The 13,158-nt window shown below is 40.2% G+C and overlaps 1 long non-coding RNA gene and 1 pseudogene across 1 annotated transcript; both read right to left on the minus strand.

Annotated features, from left to right (window-relative positions):
- Positions 1–5,199: 5,199 nt before the first annotated feature.
- On the minus strand, positions 5,200–6,529 carry LOC148851262 (uncharacterized). The gene is made up of 2 exons (XR_016099604.1): positions 6,290–6,529; positions 5,200–5,590 (listed from the first exon to the last, which is right to left on the minus strand). It is a non-coding gene; the product is annotated as an uncharacterized LOC148851262 (long non-coding RNA).
- A 4,503-nt stretch (positions 6,530–11,032) lies between these two features.
- LOC148851263 (putative receptor-like protein kinase At1g11050 pseudogene) lies at positions 11,033–12,953 on the minus strand (annotated as a pseudogene).
- Positions 12,954–13,158: the final 205 nt, after the last annotated feature.

Consider the following 13,158-nt stretch of genomic DNA (forward strand, 5'->3'; position numbering starts at 1 on the left):
GTGAGTTCGGGGATCTTTGAACCCAATTGATGAAGACATTCATATTAGACCCCCAAGATAATGAATAAATCAATAATACATAATCCTCCTGCATCTATTCAATGTCATCTTGCATCTCTAGACTGTTGTAGCCCAGAATGGAGGAAGAATAGAGCGGCAAAGTGGGGATCAAAAGAAACAAAAAGGAAGTGGACCAACGCCCAACGGCCTTTATCAGTATCTTTTTCCTTGGTCATCATTGTACCACTGTAGTCGCAGTGGCAGTGCTGCCCTGTTTGGCGGTTTTATCAGTGGCAGAATGGAGGAAGAGGAGGAGAGAGAGAGAGAGAGAGAGAGAGAGACCTCTAAGTTCTTAATGGTGGCATGATGAATGAAGCCAGATTTATAATTTTAGTATCTGTAAAATGTAGCCATGGCTTTGGCATGGCTTTTCTGCAGTCACCCATGAAACAATCACGCGTCTTTCAATGTGATCTCCCTGATTTATGTGAACCTGATTACAAATTAAACAAATAAAACTTTGTTAATTTTTTCCAATAACAACCGGCCAGTAGAGATCTTTGTTAGAGTTAATCCTCAGAAGTTGCAGACCTAACATGAGCAACAGATCCACCATCGAACGACTCCAACCACAACCAACCCCGAACCCTCTAGCATGTGCGTATGAGACAGACAGGTATCTGATCAGGCTTCATATATTCATTAGATTCTGACCATTCGGCAAAAGTAGATTTTTCCAAACCTATTACTCTGTTCCCAAGTAAGAAGTCTTGCTTAAGTGCTTAACTACAAATTTACCTTGTTGAAATGGGCATACTAATTGAAAGGGTCATTACCCGACAACGATCCTGGCTATCCAGGTCTTCAGAAGTGTACGTTGAATTTTGGATGAAGTCTTCTGCAATTTCTGAAAACCCACATTCTCATTCTCCTAAGATTATCAATGGCCCCCTGAAACACAGTTCACATTAATTAAACAGGCTGTGTTTCTTTCGGCCGTGGTTATCAAAACCGGGCTGGACCGGATGGTTGGACCAGAAAAAAACCAGGAATCGGTCAGGTGATTGGTTCTGTTTTACCCCAGAATCATTATTTCCCCCAAAACCGTTGATTTGGCCAGTAAATTGCTGATCCGGGTGGTTGAGCTGTTCAAACTGTTGATTTTTATTTTTTAATTTTTTATTTGCCAGGACAGGTCCATTCGGTTTGAATGGTTGGACCATTCAGCCTGGGAACCAAACCCCTAATCAGTTTGTTGTCCGGTTCGATGTTAAAAACCTTACTTTCAGCATGAAATGGATAGAAAGTCTTTCAGGCTGAAAAATTTGAGATCCATTTTTCACCCCTTTTAGAATGGAAATTTTGTTTAATAGAGATAGAAATAACAACTGAAACATTTCAGTCTGAAAAATTTTACATCCATATTATGAAGCAAATGCAGTTTACTAAACAGAAGCTCATTAGTAAGAAACTATGACGGCCATAAAACTAAAAGTGCTTGGAGACTAGGAAAAAGGTTTTAAAACCGAATCGGACAACGAACTGGTCAGGGGTCCGGTTCCCAAGTCGAACTGTTCGATCATTTGAACCGAACGAATGGCCCATTCTAACAAAATATTTAAAAACAATTTTACAAAATAAAAACCAGTCAAACTGTTGAGTGGTTCGACTACCCTGGTCAATAGTTTGTTGACCAAATCAACGGTTTTTGAGAAAATAATGATTCTGGGGTAAAATGGAATCGGTCACCTGACTGGTTCCTGATTTTCTGGTCCAGTTTTGAAAACCATGCTAGCAAATTGAACATCAAGATTTCAATCACCAAAATTGTATATATAGAGAGAGAGAGCACTTACAGATCGTTCATAGAAAACAAGCTCTTGTTAGGAAATATCTCCATAACGTATACATCCAACTTAAGTCAATTACCCCTTTTCTGTGACTTCTAATTCAGACTATTACTTAGACACTGACAAAGCTACATACAATAACATATAGTCAATTTCATATTTTCCTTTTAACACATTATTCATAGTAGCATGGTTTTTAAAATCGATCCGGAGACCGAATCAATCAGGAATCCAGTTACCAGGTTGAATGGTCAGTCTGTTCTGATTAAAAGAAAAAAATGAAAACCGGTCAAAATCGTTTGAATGTTTTACTGTCTGGATCAGTGATTTGCTGACCAAAATCAACAGTTTTTATGAAAATCTGGTTTTGAGGAAAACTGAACCAATCACCTGACCAATTCCCGATTTTTTCAATTTAACCGTCCGATCCAGTCCGGTTTTGAGAACCATGCATAATAGTTGAGTTCATCCTTACCATATCCAGAATATGAAGCCAACAATATTATGTATGCTGAAGCACGCTTAATTGAGTACCACAATGGAGCAGTACTTTGTGATGCTCTATAAGGCACATGATAACGGTGTGTACAACGTTTTAAAGGTAATGTTTCACCCTGCAATAAAGTCACCATCATTTGCTTAGTTTAAATTTACTGTTCAAATCACATAAAAGTAAGTTACTACAGCAGGAATTGGTCTAAACTGCAAATTAGCTCTTACATAAATGACAGAAATATTGGTACAAGGATTATAATATTTATGCTCAGTAATAACTATAGATTCCTAAATTTTCAGTTTTCAAGGGGAAGAAATTCGTACATAAATGTAACTATATTGTTCTGTTCTGATAGATTACTCTGCAAGGTAAATAGGACCATAAAGTAAATTTATTTGTTCTGTTCTGTTCTGAAGAAAACTATATTGGTTGACTGCTTTTCAGCTGGTTAGAAATTTTATATCATTTAAATGTTTAATTGTTTTTTTTTTTTTTTCTGTTCTTTTTTCGTTTTGGGCTCTATGGGTCTCCCATAACACCCCCAAAACCCTCACGAAGCGATCCCAAATTTCTATTACAACCCGCCAAAGACCTTATCAAGTAACTAGTTGGTGCTTTGCCATTTAAGTGGTTAAGAATAAAAAGAGAGAATGACCATTGAGTCCAGATCAGAATTTTATAGTCCAAAGTACAGGGGGAATGCATCCTGACCATGAATTGATGTCAAATTTACGGACAGGATGTGGTTTATAGGGGGAGAGGGCTAGTAGGGGGGTTGGAATTCAGAATTCTGTATCGTGTGTATCAGTACTCCGGAATACTTCTCCGGAATAAAAATAAGACGTTTATACGTCTTTTTTAAGTTATTATAGAACATATTTGGTTCTGTGGGCGTTTCTTGTGATATGGCAACTAAGTGTGGGTGTTTATTGAGAACATCTCTCAATGATGACATTATTGAAACTGATACTATCATTACTGTATTGGGCGGAGATGTAGTGTGGGACGTTGTGGGGCTGCCCCTTGTGGGGCACAAATTTGAACTCCATTAAAATCACTTCTCCAATTTTTTAGTCAGATCACAATTCTTAAAATGGAGGTAAGCGAATGGAATGTTCAATCGTCCATTGCGTTATATTAGGAAGCCATCTATGCATAACTTAAATACTTTAAGTAGAATGGGTACGATTTCTCTTGAAAAGCTTAACAATGGAACAGAAACATCTTCAAAATGAACCTATGTGTCACTTTTCAGAGAAGCTCTAAGAGCAAAAAAGTTGTTATAATCGTTTAACCTTAGCTTTCTATAGTCGTATACACCAAAACCGAATTGATAAGCAATTAATTGATTAAATAAATAGAAAACAAAAACAAAAGAAAACGGAAATATGCACAAGGCTTATATAAAGAATCACAAAAAGTTAAAACCAAAGAAAAATTATTAAGGCCCCGTTTGGTTTGTAGGAATAGGGGTCTGGAATTGGAATTGGAATAGGCTATTCCGATTCTAACTATTTGATTGGGCAGAATTGGAATCTTATTCCTATTGCTGCTGGAATGGCATTCCCCCATTTGAGGGAATGGTCATTCCCTACCCCTTCCTTAGGAATGAAACCCCATTCCTGCTGATTTTAATTTTCATTCCCATTCATGTCTGAACCAAACATATTATGGGAATGGACAATTCCGATTCTTACTACAAACCAAACAGACCCTAAAAAACCTTTAGTGGTGTTAAATAACAAAAGCCTATAGGGCTTAAGATTTTACCATGGGTTTTAAAAATGAACTGGTGACTGAACCGGTCAGGGGTCTAGTTACTAGTTCAAATGATTTGAACGATTAGCTGGCCGATTCAACGGTTTGCTGACTAAAATCAACAGTTTTGGGGGAAAAAGCAGTTTTGGAGGAAAACGGAACCGGTCAGGTGATCGGTTCCCAGTTTTTCCGGTTCGATTTTGAAAACAATGGATTTTACATTGAGTGGTTCCTTGAAGTGATATCAAAGGCTATTTGGTCTAGTGTTGTATCAATTGTTACCTGATTATACGCTTCAACTTAATGAATTTTGGCATGAGGGGGCGACCACAAAAGCCTACCGAGTGATCTCACCTAACGGTTTAAGCATTGAACGGTTCCTTTTTAGGTCCCATTTGCTTTTCAGTAAGTTATGCACCCGAGTAAATGCAGTTATTTGGGTAATTTTTTCTTGGGAAACACTTACCCGGGTAAGTGCATTTATCCATATTCTTTTATTTCTCATGTAAATAAAGAAATGACCATTTTAGTCATAAAAATCCATTATTAAAAGGGGCATTTTTGTCCTATTCAAGTGTTGGCAACTTTCCCCCTATATGGAAAAATTATTTATCCGCTTAGGAGATGGGTATCACTTAAAAAATAAACTTTCTTTGGTGGTTTGGTCCCCACATAAATCTGAAAAAAGAACATGGGATTCTTGGTCAATGGAAACCAAAAACCCATTGACCAACTTTCCCCCTATCAAAATCTTAAAAAAGAACACCCCCTTAATGACAATAACTAAAAAGAAATTGAATACAGAGGGGATGTCGACTTGGTGCTGGTGGGCATAATGTGTCCCTGAAACGAAAATATTTTGCAAAATTTTTAGTGCCTTTGCATTTTGTTTGATGCATCGAAGACCATTAGGAGTTTTTCCCTATTGGTGAAATGACTATTTGAACTGGAATGACACAAATATGAGCAGTGTTCTGAATGTTTATAACTTTGTAGTGGGAATTAGAAATCTATATTACTTTTCTGTATTTTATTATTTTGGTTTCTATTTCTAAAACAAAAAATTTACTGAAAAAAATGGGATTTTTAGGCATATAAGCAAATGGTGGGTGGGAAATTCCCCTTGGTATTTTGTATTAAGTCCCAATTTAGTATACAAACTTTAAAATGTGACAATGTAGTGCCCTAACTTTTGTTTTGCAACAATCTAGCACCTACCATCAATTATGTATATCATGCGACTCATATGCGATTTAAAACTTTTAAAAATGTCAAAAATAAAAAACACTGTTGATCGTCTAAACAGAATCCAAAGGACTCGCCGGTGGCTGCTTCTCTCTGGTGGATGCGTCAGATCCCGTGTAGGCGAGCACAAAGGCAGAGCAGAACAGAACTTTTGCTTTTTAATGCTGGAAGTAGTGGTCTTCCATGCGTCGGATCCCATCGGATCCTGTCGGATCAAATCCTGCACCATCTCGTATTCTCTCTGCGACAATACAAAAATGCCATAAAACACGAGCACAGAGGCAGAGCAGAACAGAACAAAACAAAACAGAACACGAAACCCATGAAATGAAACACAGAGAGTGAATAAACCCAACTTTTGCTTTTTAATGCTCCTCTCCCTCTCTTCACATATCTCTCTCTCAACTTTATCTTTTCTGAAAATTCGAGCTCCCTTTTCTCCTTTCTTTTTAATTTGTTTTGTGAGGATGGTTATTTAAATTATTATTTCGGGGGAGTCGGGGGACTTCGGAACGAGTTCCAGAATGGTTTCCCGATGAAATGGTTGTACTGATGATGTCTCATAATAACAGTAATTGCAGCAAGAACAACAACGACAATAACAGCAAGGAAGAAAAACCAGTTTTCCTTTTCCATGATTTTCTAGGCATGAACTAAAACCGCTGCTGATCCTGGTCAGAGACCACAGTTTTCACGCCGGCGGTCCAACAAAGAGGCGAAGTAGTGGTATCTTTCATTTCAGAAGCGGTTTGATCCATCCGCACCATTTCGTTGGGGTGGCTGGTGGTTTCGGGATCCCATAAAAGAGAAGAGAAGGAGTGCCGCCGCTGTTCAACTAAGGAGACGATGAACAGTTGCGGTGAACAGTCATCGTCAGATAGTGGTTGATCTAGGGAGTGCAGTACCTGACTTCAGCAGGTACCAAATAGCTGTTCAGTACCTGATGTGCAGCGGTTTGATCCATTCCAGATGGTGCAGGAGAGACTTGTTGGTCGGATGTTTGACGATCGTGGTTTGTGCGTGTAGGCGATCATTCTCGAGAGGGACAGAAGCGCTTCTAGATGTCCATTGCTTTGAGGGGGAGTAGCGTACTGTGAAAGACAGTCTTATAGCCGGCCGTCGATTTTGATATCGTTGCGTACGTTGATTGTTCGTTTCAAAAGCTAAAGTTTTGGGATTCATTTGATATGAAGCTTAAGGGGCATTTATGTTTTTTTACATGACATTAACGCCAGATATTAGATTGTCGGCTTCTCGCAAAATGAAAGTTCCAATACTATATTATCATATTTTAAAGTTCAGATACTAAATTGATATTCAGCCTAAAATAATACTTACTTGGAATTTTCTCCTTTTTTCTTAACCTTAAAATCTTCTGTGCCGCTAGCATTGTCTAAGCATTGAAAGAAATCGATCATGTAACCTGTGAAAGAGTAGCAACCTTTTGAATCACAAAACTGGAATAAGGTCGCTGTTACGTCCCACAACTTGGCATGTATCAAGCCTTGGAGGTAATCTCTTGTATTGTCCGAGTGGTTCCCTCCACAAAATGTGAATCTATATCAGAGGGAAGAGGGGAGGGAAGGTGAGGGTTATTGCACATCGCTCACAGGAATCTCTTCATTTGCTTTTCAAACATGGGGTTATTTATTTTTTAAATTAAATTATTAAAAATATAAAAAAACATGAATTTTATTTGTCTGTGAGAATCCTACTCTCTTCGTCTTAAAAGTTTCTTTGTAGTGGAGCAAAAATTATTGAGTTAGTTCAAGGGCCAAGTGGCCAACCCAAGACCAACCCTAAATTATGAACCCTAGCCTCACCACAAACTAATGTCAACAACTCAAAATCCAAATCCAACTAAATTTCTATTTAATTTGCATGCACGTATTTGCAACCACTCCTCGTTATGGCAGGCAGAAAGTGGCACAATTCTCTGTATACATGTCTAAGGCTGTTAATGCCCATAAATCTTCCTTTCGCAATCGGCAAAGAAACACCTTATACAAAAATTCCTTTTTACTCCCTGAGCTAAGTGGCTAGTCGTTTCTTACTTACTTTCTTTAGCATAGGGATAAGCTCTTTAATAGGAATGAATAAATAAAAGAAACATTAAAAAGAACCCAAGAACAGCCTATCTCATTGAAGGCATAGTGTGTAGGATCATGGATTCATGGTCTCCCAGGTATTAATATTAATCCCACTGTATTAATAGGGAAGGGATCTCTTCTTGGGCCAACTACAAGGATAGTAGATCCAGAAATGAAATTTCTCCAGAAAAAGAAAAGTTGAAAAACTAGTTTCTAAGGATCAATTCATATAAGCATCTAGAAAAGGTTTGTTCTGTCTTTCTTTCTTTTTCTTTTTTTTTTTTGTTTTTTAATTGCATTTTATTCTCATTAACAAGATGAAAATATCTAATCGCCAAGCAATCTTCAAATTTTAACCACCACAAGATGTCAAGCATGAAGCTCCTCCACACAGTCAAGCAAGCATTTGTGAATGCATGAAGCTCCTCCACCATCAGAGAGCGCCGAGTGATAGAACAGAACCTAGAAAAGTAGTTTGATATATCAATGAATTGAGTAACTACAGATGCTGGTCTCAACTCTCAACACTCAACCCTATATTTGATTCGATGATTTGCAGTTAGTCTTACTCAAAAATCATCAAAAGAGTCACACAAAACAAAATCTTTATTTTATTTTATGTTCAATCGTATAAATATATAAAAACGATAGACCAGAAGATGTTGCCTAGAATTCGATTCGATCAAAAAAAAAAAAAACAAAGAATAAAAACAACATTATAATCGCTCTAAGGAACTCCGTTTATTTACCAGACTTGAAAATAGCAGACAAGTATCCAGATGAAAATTGGCTATTATACATGATAAACGGCGATGAGCCAATGAAAGCATATCAAGCTACAGATCAAAATTTACATTCTTATAGATTCACTATGCCAGAAATCTATGCACCAGTAACAGTTAATTCTCTTTCTTTTTCTCTGTTTTTTTGGCCGCCGCTACTGACGTTTCATCTCTCGATCTGCTTTTGAAATCCCAAACTTCTTCTTTCTCTCAGTCCCTTCTGCCTTAATTCAAGAAGACGGGAAGACATCTTTAACTGCCGATGCAGCAGTTAAATAATTAAGCGTATTCCTCAAGGTTTCCCTCTCCCTCTTCAATCTGGTCGCCGTATCCTCCAATTCCAACAAGGCTTGCTGTTCCCTGGGCGCCCCTTCGAATGTACTTCCGACGAAGAATGAAAAAGGAGTGGGAAACAGATTCCTCCTCAAATCCTGGGTTTCCTTCTCGGGCTTTCCATTCAATCGGTTAGACAAGCGGATCACGTCCTTCATGTAAGTCTCCACTTCATTTGCCAACCCCTCCAAGTTGCCATCGTCGTCGCCGGAAGGCCGATCCTCCAACCACGTAACCAGGGCAACCAAATAGGGCTTGGTCCGGACAAGATTGACGACGCGGAATCGCTCCTGGCCTTTGCAGATGAGGAAGAATCGATCGTCAACGAGGCGTTCGTGCTTGATGACCTCGCCCACGCAGCCGACTTCGGCCGTTCCGGTGGCTGAGTCGGAGTAGATGACGCCGAAGCGAAGATCGGTCTGGAGGAGAGTGTGCATCATCATGCGGTATCTGAATTCGAATATTTGCAAGGGAAGGATGGCACCGGGGAAGAGAACGAGAGGGAGAGGGAAGAGGGGGAGTTCAACTAGGTCGTCGGATTTGGGTGAGCCGGTGTAGTGTTTTTCGGAGAAAGAGGAGGTGGAGCAGAGGAGGAGATTAGGTTTCCGGCGATGAGAGGGAGCTAGATTATTTGTTCGTGATTGCGATGGTTTGGCAAGGCGTCTGCATGTAGGGTTTAAGGAAGAATTAGGGCTTAAAGAAAGTCTGTAAGTGAGAGTTGAAGATGGGGAAGGTACGAATTGAGGAATTGCCATTCCCTCTCTTATTATTTGTTTGGATCGGAATCGGATTAGAGTTAAGTATGCTGAGAGATAAAAAGTGCAGAGGAAGAAGAAGAGAGACGAAAGGAGTAATAGGGTATGGAGAGAACAACATTCGTTTGCCTTTCTCGCCACTCGCCAGATGATGTTTCGTTCTCTCTCTCTCCCCGACGGAGTTTGTGGATAGAGTGAGTGGAAAGGATTGAATAGAGATCAGATATTTTTTATTTTTGAGCCTAACTGTTGGTTTTTAATTTGGATGTGGTTCCGGAGGTTTCCTCTTTATTCACAAATCAATCATGCGATCGGTATCACGAAGAGGGTGTTTGGTTCCGTTTACATTTATTCCTTAAAAGTTTTATACTTGTATGATTGTAAAATCGAAAAAAACAATTAACGAGAGCGTTTATAATACAGAAATCACACAAACGGGAGAGATGCATAAAAATCTAATTTTGCTACACTCAAATGAATTTAATAAGGTATTTGGTGATGGGGCACCTATGTGGCACCATTAATAAAAGTTTATTCAATAAATGTAAACATAATCAAACATATATAAAATTGATAGTCAATAAGGTATCATGTCATTCTTACAGACATAAATGTTATAAACGTGAAAACTAAAAGGGATTATTGCGGTGAAGTGCAATTTTAGGTCTTAATATCAATAAAAATAATATTTTTTATAAAATTAGAAAAATAATTTAACTTTTTTAAAAGTTTAAATCTCTTAAACTATCCCTTGTGTTTAGTGTAATGACATGCGGTACCCCTATTATTTAGTTAGTCTTGTGGTACCCTTAGGTTTTTTGACAACCGACTAGATCTACTCCTGCTATTAATATTCGTTAATGTTCTGTCAAAATTTGTACGCACGTGACACTACATGATGTATAATTTTTTTTTAAAACCCAATTTTGCTCTTCGTCCCTCTCCTTTCTTCTTCACCATCCCTCTCCCCGGTGGTAGCCACACTGAACCGCTCTATGACCATTCCACTCCCCGTTTCTCTGCCGCCATCACCACCATTGTCGTCATCTATATCCGACCACTTTCGCCAATGACTTCTTCAAATTTTCAAAATAAAACAGAGAAAAGGGAAAGAGATGTTAGTTCATTAAAACCCTAACCTTTCAAACCCAAAAGTTCCACTCTGAGGTGAAGACAATGTAGAGAAGCAAAAGAAGAGCAAGAACAGAGGAGCCATGGAAATGGAGGTAGAAATGTTCTTTTCCGCCATTGTTGAGCTCGGCTAGAGGCTCATTTGAGCTGAACTTCCCTCGAGTCCAAAAGGGTCTGAACTCCACTAAATTCAATGGTTTTGAGCGACCGCTAGCTGCACCGCCAGCACTTGCCATAGAGATCTTTTGGATTTTCTAGTGACAAAAAAATTTATAAAAATATCAAATTGAAGCTAGTGGACGGTGGAGTTGCAGTAAGAACCTTGTCTCCCATGACAGGGTTGTTGCTGTTGGTTTCCACCGATTGTCTCTTCGATGCCTAATCCAACACAGACCTGCAGAGAGCAGAGCAGAACCCATGCAGCATATAAACGGGGTATGCTGGCTGACTCGCTCAGTGAGGGGAATCGGCCAGTGAGGCCATGCAGAAGGGCAGATACGAAAACAACAAAAACAAGAAGTTGAACAAGAAGAGGATTGATGGCATACAGGAAGAGAGAAGAGAGGGTAGAGGTGGGAGAAGAGGTGAAGCTGGAGATATGTTGTTCAGTGGAGAGCCTGGCTAGTAGGAGGAATGAGAGAGGAAGAAGGAGGCTTAAGATGGTGAGGGTGAAGATGTAGAAGGGTTCTGCCAGGATTGATAATGCGTCGAAGTTGAAGAGTTTCTCGTTGCCCATAGAGAGCATACTCAGGAGCCAGATAGCCATGTGTTCCAGCAACTCTGGTGGTGAGATGAGACTCCCCTTCTCTGTTTTGCTTGGCCAGCCCAAAGTCTGCCACCCTTGCTCTCATATCTGCATCCAACAGTATGTTGGTGGCCTTGATGTCTCTGTGATATATTGCAAGCTTCACGCCATAGTGCAGGTAGGCAAGCCCCTTGGCCACAATCCAAGATTATGCTCTTTCTCTGAGGCCAACTGAGAGATTGCCGGCTACTATTGCTATGATCATTGAATGGGTAGAAGAGATGATCATCAAGGTTCCCATTGAGCATGAACTCATACACAAGATACCTCTGTTTTCCTCTCTCTTCATCAGTCTCATCAGCCACACAGCAGCCTCTGAGGGGGACCAGATTCTGGTGCTTCAAATTGCTAATGATCTCAATTTCATTGCAGAACTCAGCATCCTCTTGAAAGTCTGATTCTATGATCTTCTTCACAGCAACAGGAGTTCCATCTGATAAGGTCCCCTTGTAAACAACACCGAACCCACCATGTCCAATCAAATTCTTATGTGAGAAATTATCTGTAGCCTTCTCAAGCTCCCCGATCTTGAACCAGATTGACACAGTGTTGGGTCGCAACCGGCGCTTGGGGCTGGTCTCCTCCAAATTAGCCACGTTCCTCCACCGTTTGAACCAGATACAAACCCAGAAAGCAAGACATAAGGAAAGTAGCAGTTCCAGCACCAGTCAAGGCGAAAACAAGAGCCAAGTGCTTCTTGCTATGTGTAGATATGGCCAGTGGCAGCCCAAATATACAGGCAGCTCGCGTGCTCTCGGGTCCATACTCATTCACAAAGGCAGCAGCATAGAAAAGTGTGGAATAGAAGCAATCAACGGAATGGGTTTTATTGCCATCGATGGAAATTAGTCTGGCCTGAACCTTGAACCCAGCAGCGACGCAGGCATCGCAGGCGGTGCCGATGCTGTGATCAGATTGGCACGCCGTGTCGAGTGCAGTGGAGGGCCCAAGCTTGTTGAGCCAGTCTTGTTTAGTATTAATACCGGCACAGAGTTGGTGGCTTGCAACGAATTGGTTCGGGCTGAAGCAGACTGAGGCGAGATCAGAAGGGAGAGACAGAGAATCCAGCTTGGACTGGAAGTCGGATATGCAGGAAGAGGAAGTGGGGATGTCGAAGAGGGAGAGACTGAGCTGGAAGAGGGAGGTCTCCTTGAGGCGTACAGCCAGAGCGATGCCGAAGAGGCTGAGCAGAGTCTGGCAGCAGTTGGTGATGTTCCTTGGGAAGCTCGAGCACGATGAGGAGTCCCATGAGACTCTTTCCACATAGCCCATGTCCATGGGGCATGTAGAGGTGTTGCTGGCGGCTGAGACTGCACTGTAATTAGCTGCAAAGCACAGAAGTACCATTGTTAGAAGCAACAGTTCAAACCCCATCTCTCTCTCTGTCATTTCTGTGAACACCCGATTTCTATGAACACCATTGTCGTTGCAGTTGCCACTGCCGCTGCCAGTACCGGCACCGGTCTCGATGGAAATGAACCAGACCTGCTCCATTGAAGAGGAAAGAGGGCAAATTTGACATTTAGTTTCCTTCCGTTAGCACTTAACGGCAATGACAATTGTTAGAAAACTTAAGGGTACCGCAAGACAACAACTAAATAGTAGGAATACCGCATGTCATTACATTAAACAGTCCGGGTAGTTTAAGAGATTTACCCTTTTAAAAATAATATCAAATAATGGCAAAAACAATGTTCATCTTTTTTCTCTTCCAGATCATTCAAGTTATAATCCCTTTTACTTATTTAAAGGCACAGACTGAGCAGCCTTCGGCCACAGACATAGACCCTTCAAACTAAGTCATGGCTACTTCAACATCACCTCTGATGAATCAATTTTTGGTCTTATATCAATCTTTTGGCTAAGTACCTCGTCATTTGGTCTGCTTCCAAGTGGCCAATGACTCAAAGGCC

This window comes from Nelumbo lutea, chromosome 5 (assembly GCF_056320005.1).
Source record: "Nelumbo lutea isolate HS-2025 chromosome 5, American lotus-T2T, whole genome shotgun sequence".
Lineage (NCBI taxonomy): Eukaryota > Viridiplantae > Streptophyta > Magnoliopsida > Proteales > Nelumbonaceae > Nelumbo > Nelumbo lutea.